General features: G+C 35.5%; 1 non-coding gene across 1 annotated transcript; it reads left to right on the top strand.

The window, feature by feature from the left end:
* The first annotated feature begins 9923 nt into the window (after positions 1-9923).
* Positions 9924-9995, top strand: Trnag-ucc. Its single transcript has one exon. It is a non-coding gene; the product is annotated as a tRNA-Gly (tRNA).
* The last annotated feature ends 2685 nt before the right edge of the window (positions 9996-12680 follow it).

The following is a 12680-nucleotide window of genomic DNA, read 5'->3' as shown; positions in this document are numbered from 1 at the left end:
ATATTGGAAAGGAATTTTAATGCATGTTTGTGTTGCGTACTTATTTTGCGTTAAGGTTGATGAAAAGAATATTTCGCTACCCATCCTGCTAGCTCCCACAGGCTTTATTTTCTGAGTGATGGAAAGTAATTTTTTTTAAATAGTGCATTGTGTACTGTTTTTTGAAAAAAAACTTGTTTCTTAATCTTTTTTCGTTTCTTTACTTCGTCTTCAAATTTTCTAAGATTTCTATAATCAATTCTAATAAACCTAATCAGCGCCCTGACTTTATTCTCGGAGTAATGGAAATCTTGTGTCATGCTTTTAGTGCATTTTCTAATGTTTAAGGAAAAAGTGTGATTCTTAATATTTTTTAAATTCTTTACACACTCTCGCCTAATTTTCTAATAATTCAACTTAATCAGGTCCCTGGATTTACTGTGCAATTGATGAAAACTTTATTTTTTACTTTTTAGTGCATTTTATGATGCTTTTGGGAAAAATTATTTTTTTAAATTTTTTTAATTTTTTACTCACCTGCCGCCTAATTTTATTTTAATCACATTTTAAGTCCGTATAATGTCCCACAATTCAACGGATAGCTCCCTTAGCCTTTGCATGGTCGGGTGAAAACGTGTTTCTCCTGTCCACTCCCCAACGTTTAATCATTCACTGCGCATTATTTAATTACGTGACCGAGTCAAGTGGGCACGTAAGAAGTTCCTCACGCCGGCGTTGCGGAAAACGTGACCTACAATGTGAACACATTCGTGCATGAAAACCCCCATGCTGTTACTTCACGTGAGATTTCAAAAGGGTCGCAGACGGAAGCCAAGCGTTGGGTCACGCTGTGAGTTAATGCCCTGACGTCGAAAATGCTTAACTCACTCGGAGATAGAAAAAAAAGATTAAAATTTGTTTATTTTTCACTTAAAAGGCCGTTTAATCTGAAAACCCTGTTGAAATAATTATGTAGACTGATTACCGCGCACTGCATGAATTCTTTTACTGAAGCGGTGCATTATTTTTTCCTGACTTTGCCATTAAGATTTATCTTATCGGAATACAATTGATTATATGTGAATAAATCATTTTCTTGAATGAAGTAGTTTTAGATTATAGTTTTAGTCCACAAAATTTAGTTAACCTGCATTTGTGATGGAAGTATCTATACATGAGCATCTCTATTACTGACAAGTTTTTGTTTTAGATTGTTGTAAGGTTTAATTAGAGTATTAAATGCATTAGCCGATTCATTATGAAGCCTCTTATTCCACCGAATTCATGAAATTTTGTTCCCACGTTAGCTGTTGCTGTCTAAGAATATTCGTCAGTTATCTCAAAGCTTAAGCTTCCACAGAAATTATAGAATCCTGTTCCGACCTCAGCTGTTGTCCAGAGTAAAATTATGCCTCGTTCATTACCTATCTCAAAGCTTAATTACCAATTTATTAATACTCGTACTGATCGAATAATTTTCACCTTTGTAAAAGGACCACTTTTTATGCATAATTGTTATATTAATATGGCAAAGAGAACAAATTTTCCATTCTGTCTCTGTCATTTCTGAAAGATGAGCCGTAAGTATTGGACTCTTTGTATCTTTCGTATCTTTGTGTTGCGTACATATTGATAGGAATAGATTTCTCGTTGAGGATAAACGTGAAGAGAATGTTTTGATACCCATCCTGATACATCCGCAGACATTACTGTGATTTTGATTTCGCATTTTGTCCTACAAATGAATGGACTCCCTTATACTGATGGAGAGAATAATTTTAAAATAATATATATAATACATCGTTTTTAAATAAAATTTAAAGACGAGATTTATTTATTGATGTATGTATGATTTACATTAATAGTTATTTCATTATTTATGTATGAACCACCGCCAAAATCATGGCGAAAATAAGCGTCCTGATAGCGCAACTAGTTCAGGGTTCGAGTCCCATATTATTACCCTCTGATATATGGCTTTTTCCATCTACCGCAGCGCACTTGTCCTCGTCCTTTTTCTATTACATGTTCCTACCCCTTACTTTCATACCCTACGAATTTATTTGTATATTTATTTAAATGTTTTAATCCTTGTTGCTGCCATGGTTCATACCATTTACTTAAAGTGAGTTGGTTTTTTTATTTGTATATTTTTTTAACAATTCCGGCCGTTTACCCTGAAATACATTAACCCTTTTTTGCTCCACTCTCCACTGCCTCTTGATCCCCTTATGGGATAAGCCGATTATATCCGATAAATGGCCAAAGCATTTTCGACCAAGTCCTTGGACAATTTCACGATCACGACCCGCGAAATTATCTATTATCCGGGAGAGCCGTCGTCAATTTCGCTACATTATACGCAAAGCAAGGGTTTGCGTGTTGAAATTGAAAATTGTATTATCTACCGTAATGGCCACACTTATTATTCACCTTCCATTTTTAGAGATAATGCCCATAATGTCTTATCCTGCTCCCTTCGTACGGAGCAACCCAAAATATGCGCCTCAAATGTATGTATCTTATACATATATAAAACATCATCTAAATCTGAATTTTCTTGAATGATGACTATTAATTTACCTTACCAACGCGAATTTTATTTTGACTTAAATAGCTACATTATAAAAACTCATCATTATTCTCCGCGATATACTGCCAAATGAAATATTTGAGGAAAGTGATTTTTTTATGAAGCCTGTAGATTTTTATAAAAAAAATTGCCAACGATAAAAGTTGTACAAAAAGATATTACATGAAATAATTAGATAATGTATTACTTTTAATTTCGCTAAAAGTAGTAAGTTTACTTTTAAAGTTAATTAGATTATTACATATATTTTTGTTCGGTAAAATCGCCATACCTGCATTGTAATAATTTTACGTAACTTTGTTTATAGTTATGGCCTTTTTTATCCATTCGTTCTTACTCACCTACTAACTTCATTTTACTACCCATTAATTCCAACCGATACAACAACTTTTGAAAGCCCATTTTTTTCCTCGAAAGTACCTACGTTATCTAATGCGATTTTGGGTCACTTTTATCTTATCAATTAAATACAAAACAAGTTGAATAGATTAAACCATCAGAAAATAGTCCATGCACGTGCATTATACGTTGCCAAAATTTTGTCTTTGAAGATATATTTACCCAGAAGATAAGTTTAACCGTGGAAAGTGGAAGACTCGGAGTTAAAAAGCCATTCCGATATCTAACTAGAAGGGAACGATTTTGAATAATTTCCCTTAGGTCGTAAGAGATTATAATCGAATGTATTGCCTCTAGGTTAGTTTTGATTGGAGCTTGAAACGTACTTACCTACTATTTACTAACTAAAGCTAAACCAAAAGCTACTTTCCCATATTTCAAATGTAATTTTTAATGTTTTTATGGTGGTCTCCATTATATTGACTTGATACTTTTCAAAATACCCATATTTTTCGATCAGTACCTTTGCTTTATCATTTTTCTTCATATACTTAAAATTAATAAGATTCTAATTTCCATACACCACCATTGTATCGTAAGATTCTTCGAAGTGGCAGGCGTAATTGCAGCATTAACTGAGCATTATTTTCATAAAGAGAACACATATCGTGAAGATGTAAGATGTCCTCGTGGAATAGTCTAATTTACTTGAACTGCGGTCGAAGGTATCCATTGCATTTTCAATTCCTAGACACGCAATACAATCTCTTTGTACAGTAAACTCGTTCGTATGACCTTCAGTTAAATAATAATTTTTAAGTCACGATATCGAGAAAATCTTAATTTAACTAACAACCAATTTATCAATGTCATTAATTTTCGCCATGCGTGTATTAGTCCCTCAGATCCCATTTCCTGTTGAACAGTGGCTCTATCTTGACTTAACGGTCTTACTTACAAATTAAAAAATGGCCCTAAATTCTCGATTTCATTTAAACTTATTACTTTTCCTTTGTCATTCTTAAACTCCCACTAAAAAATCTCCACAGTTATTGAACAATATGATACAGAAATCTATGAAAAAAGGTGAAATGAACACTTTTTTCATGATGCGTATTACCAAAAAGCTAATAAGGAAACTAATGTGCCGGACACCATTAGAATACGAAATGTACTGAACGAATATGTAGTAAAACTATTGGATGCATCTAACAGTAAATAGTATAGGTGCAATAGAAATAAGTGATAACACTAGTGCACCTTCTGCATTAAAATGATTTATCGTGGCAGTTTAGTGGTTAGAGCCAACGTGGAGCACTTGGCTGCTGTGAGAGGGGTCCCGGGTTCAAAACCCGAGTGAGACCTTCGGACACCACAAACCAAAATCCTCGAAGTGCGAGGTTGCCTAGGGAAAAATACTGCCACCCTACCCTGAATGTGTGACGTTCACAAGCCTATTACCTGGCCCGGGGTGAGCTCTACCCTCACCTAGCCAAACTAACCTTCGGGTTGAATCATTAAGTGAGTGATCACTGAGTGAGAGTATTTTGAAAATGAATCTTTAAGGTCAGAAAAATAAAAGAACAAGGTAATTTTCTCCATAATGTGTAATACTTTTCAGAAATATTTTCCTCCCTTTAAGTTTTTATTCCCGCTATTAGGCTTTTGTTACCACAACATTTAATACTTAAAAATGGAAGGAAAACGTGTGGGATGAGATACAATCCTTGGTAAATTATTGTTTAACTCTAAAGACGCATATTGTAATGATAATAAAAGTGGAGTGTATGAACTGACTTGAGACGATTGTGAAACCAAATATATTGGCCAGACTGGGAGGAGTTTTAAAACGAGAATGAGAGAACATAGACGATGTTTCCTAAATAATGACGACTCATCAGGAATTTCAAGACATTTGAATGACGAACACCATTGGTGCAATTTTGATGCAAAAATTTTACATGTACGTGACAAGGGGCGGAAACTGGATTTCTTAGAACAGTTTGAAATTGTGAATTGCCCCGCTGATTTTAAATTATGTAACGACCATATGTTCCCATTCCACTCACCCCTTCTGAACATTACCCTACCTCCAACCTATCGCCCGTTGACGTCATCAGTAACCTCGGCATGAGCACACTCCAATAACCCCTCCCCTCCCTTCCTCCCCCCCCCGAAAAACCTATAAAAAGGCTGTCACACAAGGCTATGTACCTTGACAGTGGCACAAGCTGCCGAAACCATGGTCGGTAAAAATAAAATAGTGTGGAAACAGACAAGTTGTTTTAATAAGCTGAATATCAAAGATTTCCACCGCATCACGCCGGACACTGTATCTTTTATACAATCCTTGAAATGGTGAAATGAAATTTCACGCTGATAATTTTACCTTTCTCATTATTCTCGTCTTACCCTTTAACACGCATCTACAAGAGACCAAATCAACTTCATATTAATCATTTTTCTCAGATGATATCAGGTGAAATACGGTATTGAGTCCTGCTGAGATTAAAAAGTGCCGTTTCAGTGATATGACGAAGTCTGTTGGAGAGCGGAAACACCCTTCTTAAACCCTTGACTGAGTCCTCTCGCTAACTTTGTATTGAGGACGTTGATATGTATCCATTTCTCAAAAGTTTTGAAAGAAAACAAGGTCCCAGCTTTAATGAGGAAGGATTTTATCTTTTTTATGTGTTCATAAAAAGAGTGATAAACAGTCAAGGGTAACAAGAGACGGACTCATGCTGGGGAAATTAACATATCTTGTATTTAGCGTCAGAAAATGTTTATTGCCACTCATATTTGTAAATAATGGGGATATAACTTCAAAGAGCAATTTGAACACCGTCATGAAACAAGTGCCTGATCTATTTGTCTTTTTTTATACTAAGAAAATTAACATAATTTTCGTTAGACTAAATGAAACGTTATTATCCATTACCAAAATTTCATAAATTGGCTTACTTATTAAATTAATTTAATTGAAACCAAGGAAAATTATCCACGTAATGCATTAATATCTTGCCACAGATGTTACTTTATCTCGCATACACTTAAAATTGAGAACTTACTTGCTGTCATAGCAACGTGACAAGCTTTTAAATTTCTGTTGAGCAATTCAGCCATTCTTATCGCGATTTGTTTTGGTAGGTAGTCCATAAAAATTTTTCACCCGTTCAAATATTGCAGCTTCGCTATCATTTCGGGTTGTAGATTGATTTTCATTTATCAGTCATACGATGAGGTATAACAGAAGAACAGGTTTAGTAATTTTAATGAAAACGACGCGATTAGAACCTCCTTAATTATAGAGCAGCTGTGTCTAGCAGTTAAAACACGCGCTAATCAGGTAAACGGTAGTCACTACATTACGAAGTACAGAAGCGTGATTGTACATCAGTACTCCTTAAGTGCAGGTATAATATTTTGCATTCTTAAAGATTCACGTGAATTGAGGGGCTTAGAAGCCAAGAAGTACAAGTGATTTAATTTTCTAAGCAGAGTTAGGTAGAGAAAGTAGCTATAGAAAGCAAACCAGATCAATTAGATATTTAGTATTGCATTTGAATTTCCACTCGATGTCCGCACAGAACAGAGACTCATTTGTATCCTTTGGCAACGAGGTTATTGTATTTATCTTTTATCAATTTTTATACCTAACTCTGTTTAGAAAGAAAATCACTTGTACCCCTTTGCTTCTCACTCCTTCAATTATGATGAGAAAAATTCACCCGGACTTAGTACTACCATAGAGTAAGTATATAAGTAAGAATATACTTACTCTATGGTACCACGGACCTTTGGCAATCCGCTTTGCCTTTTGGCTTTAAGTAATAAAACGGGGTCCACCTTTCAGTAGTGGCTTCTTAGAAACCCAAAATCACACGCGTTACCATTCTTGATAGACTACAAGGGCCAAGCAAGCAGCACCGTTGAAGATCGGTAAAATTACCCCCGAAATTGTAGAACCTTGTTAGCATGGGAATCTCCGCTGTGGCCCGCAAATTGAAAGTTTATTGGTTCGAATCCCTGTCTAGGAGAATTTCTTTCTCATGAAATGCATGTGAATTTCACCGCCGTTCGCATGCCATGTTTGAAATAAATCACACTTATTAAGTATCATTTTTGGAAATAAATTGCAATAAGGAGCTCTTAGCGTGTGATTACACTACCCGTACTTAAATGGCGGCGTTCACAGATAAAAATTAGCGCGGAAATGTGAAATTATCGTGGGTTTTGCTTGATTTTGAATTAAGGGGAAAATTAGCGTAACACGTGGAGTCGTATTCGATTTTTTTCTTGCGGAAAGCAACCCCCCTGAAAAATAAAAACACTATTGTGAAGAAAGCAAAATATTTAAAAGTCATGAATTTATGAAACATTTCTTTAAAAAATGAAGTTTTTTCTATTATGAAAAGTGTTAAAATTAGTTTAAAACTCCAGTACCTTGTTTTTCACAAATTTTCACTCCTGATTTTCACTCCGGAACGAATTTTCTTGCTACGCCACTGACAGGACAGATTGTAAAGGATGTTAAAAGGAATAAATGCGTTGCTATAAAAAGGCTACTGGATGGGAGAGAGGAATGGAGAACTTTTTCAATCTTAGAATTGTTGAGTAATAATGATGAAGATGACTATAGGCATATTCACACATATTCGGAAAAGAATTCGATGCGGCTAAGGAAATACAACTCAATTTAAATACCTTAAGCCTGAATAACACGATCATTTTCTTTTGCCGCGAAAAGTGATCACTTTAGCGATCGCTTTTCGCGACGGGAAAAGTGAACACTCTAGTGATCATTTTTCCGAATTACACGGTCCCTCCCGCCGTCGCCATTCGCATCACTTCCGATATCACAGCTCATTGTCATAGGACCCGCATAACGAAAATATATAGCGTGTTTAAAATTGATTGTTTGAGGCGTAACTTTGTGAAAGTGATTCATTGTTAAAATGTAAAAGAAGAACTTTGTGCTTTCACATTAATATTTATTCACACATTTACACGACCATGGTTTCAACGTTAGACGTCATGATAAATAAATATTCATGTGAAAGCACAAAAAGGTCTTCTTTTTCATTTTAATATAGCGTGTTTATTAAATTTATTTATCGATGTCGTTCCCACGATTGTCAAACGTTGCGCTGCAATCGCTCTCTACGGGCATGCGTTCCGATTGGCTGATATGGTGTTTTAGTAACGGTTTTCAGCGGCGGAAAAAGCGATCGGACGGGTGATGAAAAATAGTGATGGGAATCTTAATCGCAATCGTGATCGCGAAAAACAAATGCCGACGACGGTCATACGCGAGTGATTACTCTAGTGATCGCGATAGTGAAATTTACTTGGTGATGTATGCATAGTGGAATTTACAAATGATGGCGGTGAAATTTACATGGTGGTAATATTTTTGGCATCTTCACATATTTTAGTGTGAAAAAAGGTAGGGGAGACCGGGGTAATACCTTACGGCGGAGCAATACCGTGCACCATAATTTTAGAGTTGGAGTATGTAGTGGGCGCTTGGAAATACTGCTGCATGGCGGAAAGAAAGCGAAACCAATAAAGACAATCTTGGAGCTTCTGCCTTTACGCACGTGTATGTGACGAAAGTTTATCTAAGTTTGGAAAGTTTCGCGTTAGTGTTACTAGAAAATGACGGATAAAATGATCATGAGGTTTAGGCTTTATTTCCTGTCATAGTTGTACAGAAACACGATAGATGCCATACTGTCCAAAGTATTTTTTTTCTCTAAACCTCCAATAGCTATGAAGCTAACTTTTCGTCTATCCCAATCAATATTTATTAGTATATTTTTAATAATTGACCTCAACACCGGAAATGCGGTACTGTCCAAAAGACAACGTTTCAACTTTTATCTTCTCACTTTCTTTTTTCATAACTACGGGTGCAAATTCTTTATTTAATGCAATATAATAAGATTTCGTCTCATGGTGTTACATTTAATTTTAGATCACAATCACTCCTACATAGCTTACTGATATACGGTTATCATGTCAGTATTTTAGAGAGGGTTATTGAGCCATTCCGATCTTGAAGGAAATCTATGTTAAAGCGAGAGCAAGTGCAATTTCAATTACAAATCTCTAAGTCCGACAGAAATACACGTTCCAAATTCAATACAAAAGATGCAAATCCATGAAAACATCACTCGCTTGTGTACTTGCATGGAAATTTTTTATACTTCGAAGCGAATTTGAGTGCAATTTTAGTGGCAATCCTCAACTTCCCAAGACCATTCTCAATTTCTAGTTCTCATTCTCAAGTTCTATTCCTAATTTCCTAAGCAACCTAAGACCAGCACGCAGCCTCCGAGTCCGTAGCGGCTCCTGACCTAATTCTGTGTTACGCTAACATCTGTGCAACGGTTTTTGTTCGCTCGCTGCGGTAATGGTCGAATCATGCAGCTTCCTTTTGTATTTTTCTCAATTTTACGCGCTAATTCTTTCAACACCGCATCCCATACGCTCGCTGAATATTCTAAGTGTGGCCGGACGAGTGTAAAATACCACCTATCCTTTTCTCTCTCATCCAAAAATCTACCCACAATACGCTTGACGATGGAACACGTATATAGAAACTCCATTGGTTCGGCTTAGAAAACACAGGTAAAGCAGCTTTGACAGATTTTCAATTTTTTGAAATGCAAGTCGTGAGAAATATATAAGTTACATTTATGACTTCGTAACATTCATTCAATTTACTATTCCGTCAACCCGTGCCTAAAAGGAATAAATTCAGACTTGAGAAGAGTGATAAGTAGGCATTTTCCTCTTGGTTGAATCACATATACAATAAAAGCGATACTTTCATGAAAGTATTTCCTATAGAAATAAATAGTAGGTGCACTTTTCCACAAGTATTTTAATGCATACTTAGCGTTTCATCTCAGAAAGTTAACATTTTATGCAAAACATATTTTTATCAAAATACCATATATTTATCAAAATCACAAATACATTTATACCAACAATTTAATAGCAGGCGTCGGTGGTGTAATGGTCAGCATAGTTGCCTTCCAAGCAGTTGATCCGGGTTCGATTCCCGGCCGACGCATTTTTTATACACAGTGGAAATATACTTTAAGTTCTTAAACTTGGAATGAAATTTTTCAACAACTCCTTTTTTTGGAATTCCCGCGCGCGTCCTCAAGGAGTTAGCGCCACAGATCACACTGTCCATAGAGATAATATTGAAGAAGGTTTAAATGTGATTTTATCACATTTATTTACAATTTTATGCTGGAGATGACTATAGGTCTAATTTTTTACCAATCTCCCTCTTCATTTTGATAGGTTTGTTTCGATGCGATATCGAAAAAAACAGATATCGGTTGATAAGGGCGGATGAAGATATGGGCGGAGAAAATAAGGGCTCGACATTTTTTTTGGAAAAGGAAAGGAAAGGAGGCAGGTATAAAGAACGTCTTGGTCCGGAAATACACTTTCCAAATCGAATTGTGAACTTCTTTTATTTCCCTTCTCGATGGAACGCAACCCCTTTTCATCTATCTTCCTCCCCAGTCCCACTTATCTTCTTTATTTCTCTTGCGTCCTGTCCCTCCCATTTCTGTATCAAAGGTGGAGCAGAGCGAGAGTTGAAACCAAGGGGACTGCATAATCCCCAATTTCATCCCATAGAAGGTTACGAAAAAAATTCAAATTTAATTTTTCTTGCGTTACAAACGTTAGTCACCTTCGAAGCAGGGGGGTGTAGTACCTACCACGGAACATTTTTTCAACTATTATATATATCAAAATATATATTTACTAGTGGTAAAATAGTTATGAAATTGTGATATGAAAGAAAACATGAGAACAATATAAAAAACAATAATAGACAATATTATTACATAAATAAATGTTACGATAGAGCTATTTTACAATAATGTAATTAAAAAATATATATAAATATAAGAACAGAATACACAAACAATTTAGACATTTTTTTATATTTATATATATTTTTTAATTACATTATTGTAAAAAAACTCTATCGTAACATTTATTTATGTAACAATATTGTATATCATTGTATTTTATATTATTCTCATGTTTTCATTCATAGCCCTGTTGATAGTTTAAAATAAAATGAAACGTTGGCTAACAACTTTTTTGCATCATATACGTTTGACCTATACTCCAAGAACTATTTTACCATAAATTAATCGAGGTTAATATAAGAAGAAATAAATTAAACATTTATACTGAAGATTAAGTCTAATTCAGATTATTTCACATAAGTTTCTTGTTTTGTACCTGTACCTTTACTATTAATGGATTTAATTAGAACTTCTAAAAGCGTTTAAAATTTTTCCTACGTACATGATGTTCATGTACACTACCTATTGTACCAAGGTAGACAGGTTAGATTGGAGGGAAAAGAAACGAAACTCGTGAAAAATTAAATCAATTTGTATTTTGTGTGTAAAATTTGAAAGTAAAATTTAAATGTTACATAAAAAAATTAATGTAGTTGGTTAAAACTCAATTTTAAAGTATAACTCCTTTCAAGAACAAGAACAGATATCTTCCGTTGAAGGAGCCGATTACTAACATATGGTGGCATAAAGTCGGCGTCTGTGAATACAACACCATCCAGAGGGAAAATTCCAGGAGTCTTAAATCCACAGAAAATGTATTTGATTGTCTATTTAAAAGATAAATCCTATGAAAACATGTTCCTAGGTAGTACATCATGTGCTTGTGTCCCTTGGTACAAGAGGTAGCCATTTTGATTTCCGTCTGATTTTTCAGGTTAATATTATATCTAAAATGCCAAATAAGTAGCTAATACTACACACCATTATATATTAACTTTACCTGTTCTACGATAACCACTGATTTTGTTAAAACACTTCAATATGCAACAAAAAGATATTTAATTTTCAACGACAAAAACTGAATGTGAACCCTAATGTAAATATTTGCTTAGCGAAATGTTTGTAACGACTCGAATAAATATCATACAGAAGTATACAATAATTTAGGACACATTAGTATTTTTGATTTCTCGAGTAATGGGACCAGTAGAAAACAATAGGATTGTGCATATCTTAAGAAGATACTTAGGAATAATAAATGCGCCTACCAGAGTGCTTAAACTACTTAAACATAGATCGATATGCATTGATGGTGTTTGGTAATAATGTGTTAACGGTATAATCTATGAGGCTATTTTGTAGGCAACTTTTAGAATACTCTCAGGCGTAAATTCATATTTTCGTTTCTTCCTTACATGTGCATTGCGGCACAGATACGTCTCGGTATTTTTTAGTACAAGCCAGACTACTCAGACCATGTATCTCAGAATACTATCAGGGTGATAATCGCGTGACTGAGTTTTACTTATGCTCCGCCTTGTGTTCTGGCACCGGGAGTCGGGGGAGAGCGCAGAATTTAGGAATAGTGAAGAATGCCTCGGTAAGACTTCCGCGGACGATGAGAGTACGTCAAACTGGTCCTTTCAAAGCACAGAAGGCATGGGCAATACCCGAAGTTTGAGCTCAGCGGAAAACTTAGTTGATTGCGCTGGCCGTGTGGACCGACTTTTGAAAGTGACTGAACATGAGTTTCCGTGAGAAAAAATTCACCTGGACCGGGAATCAAACCAAAGAACTTTGGCTTTCCCGGCCACTGCGCAGTCCGCTACGCTATCCAGGTTCCTGAATTTCCATGGCAAATGTACCGAGGCCCTTGGTACTAGATGTTAGGCCCTCGTTGTCATCCAAGATGGCAACGA

Source organism: Ischnura elegans, chromosome 12 (genome assembly GCF_921293095.1).
Source record: "Ischnura elegans chromosome 12, ioIscEleg1.1, whole genome shotgun sequence".
NCBI classification, from domain to species: Eukaryota; Metazoa; Arthropoda; class Insecta; order Odonata; family Coenagrionidae; genus Ischnura; species Ischnura elegans.
This window is presented reverse-complemented; position numbering and strand designations above follow the sequence as displayed.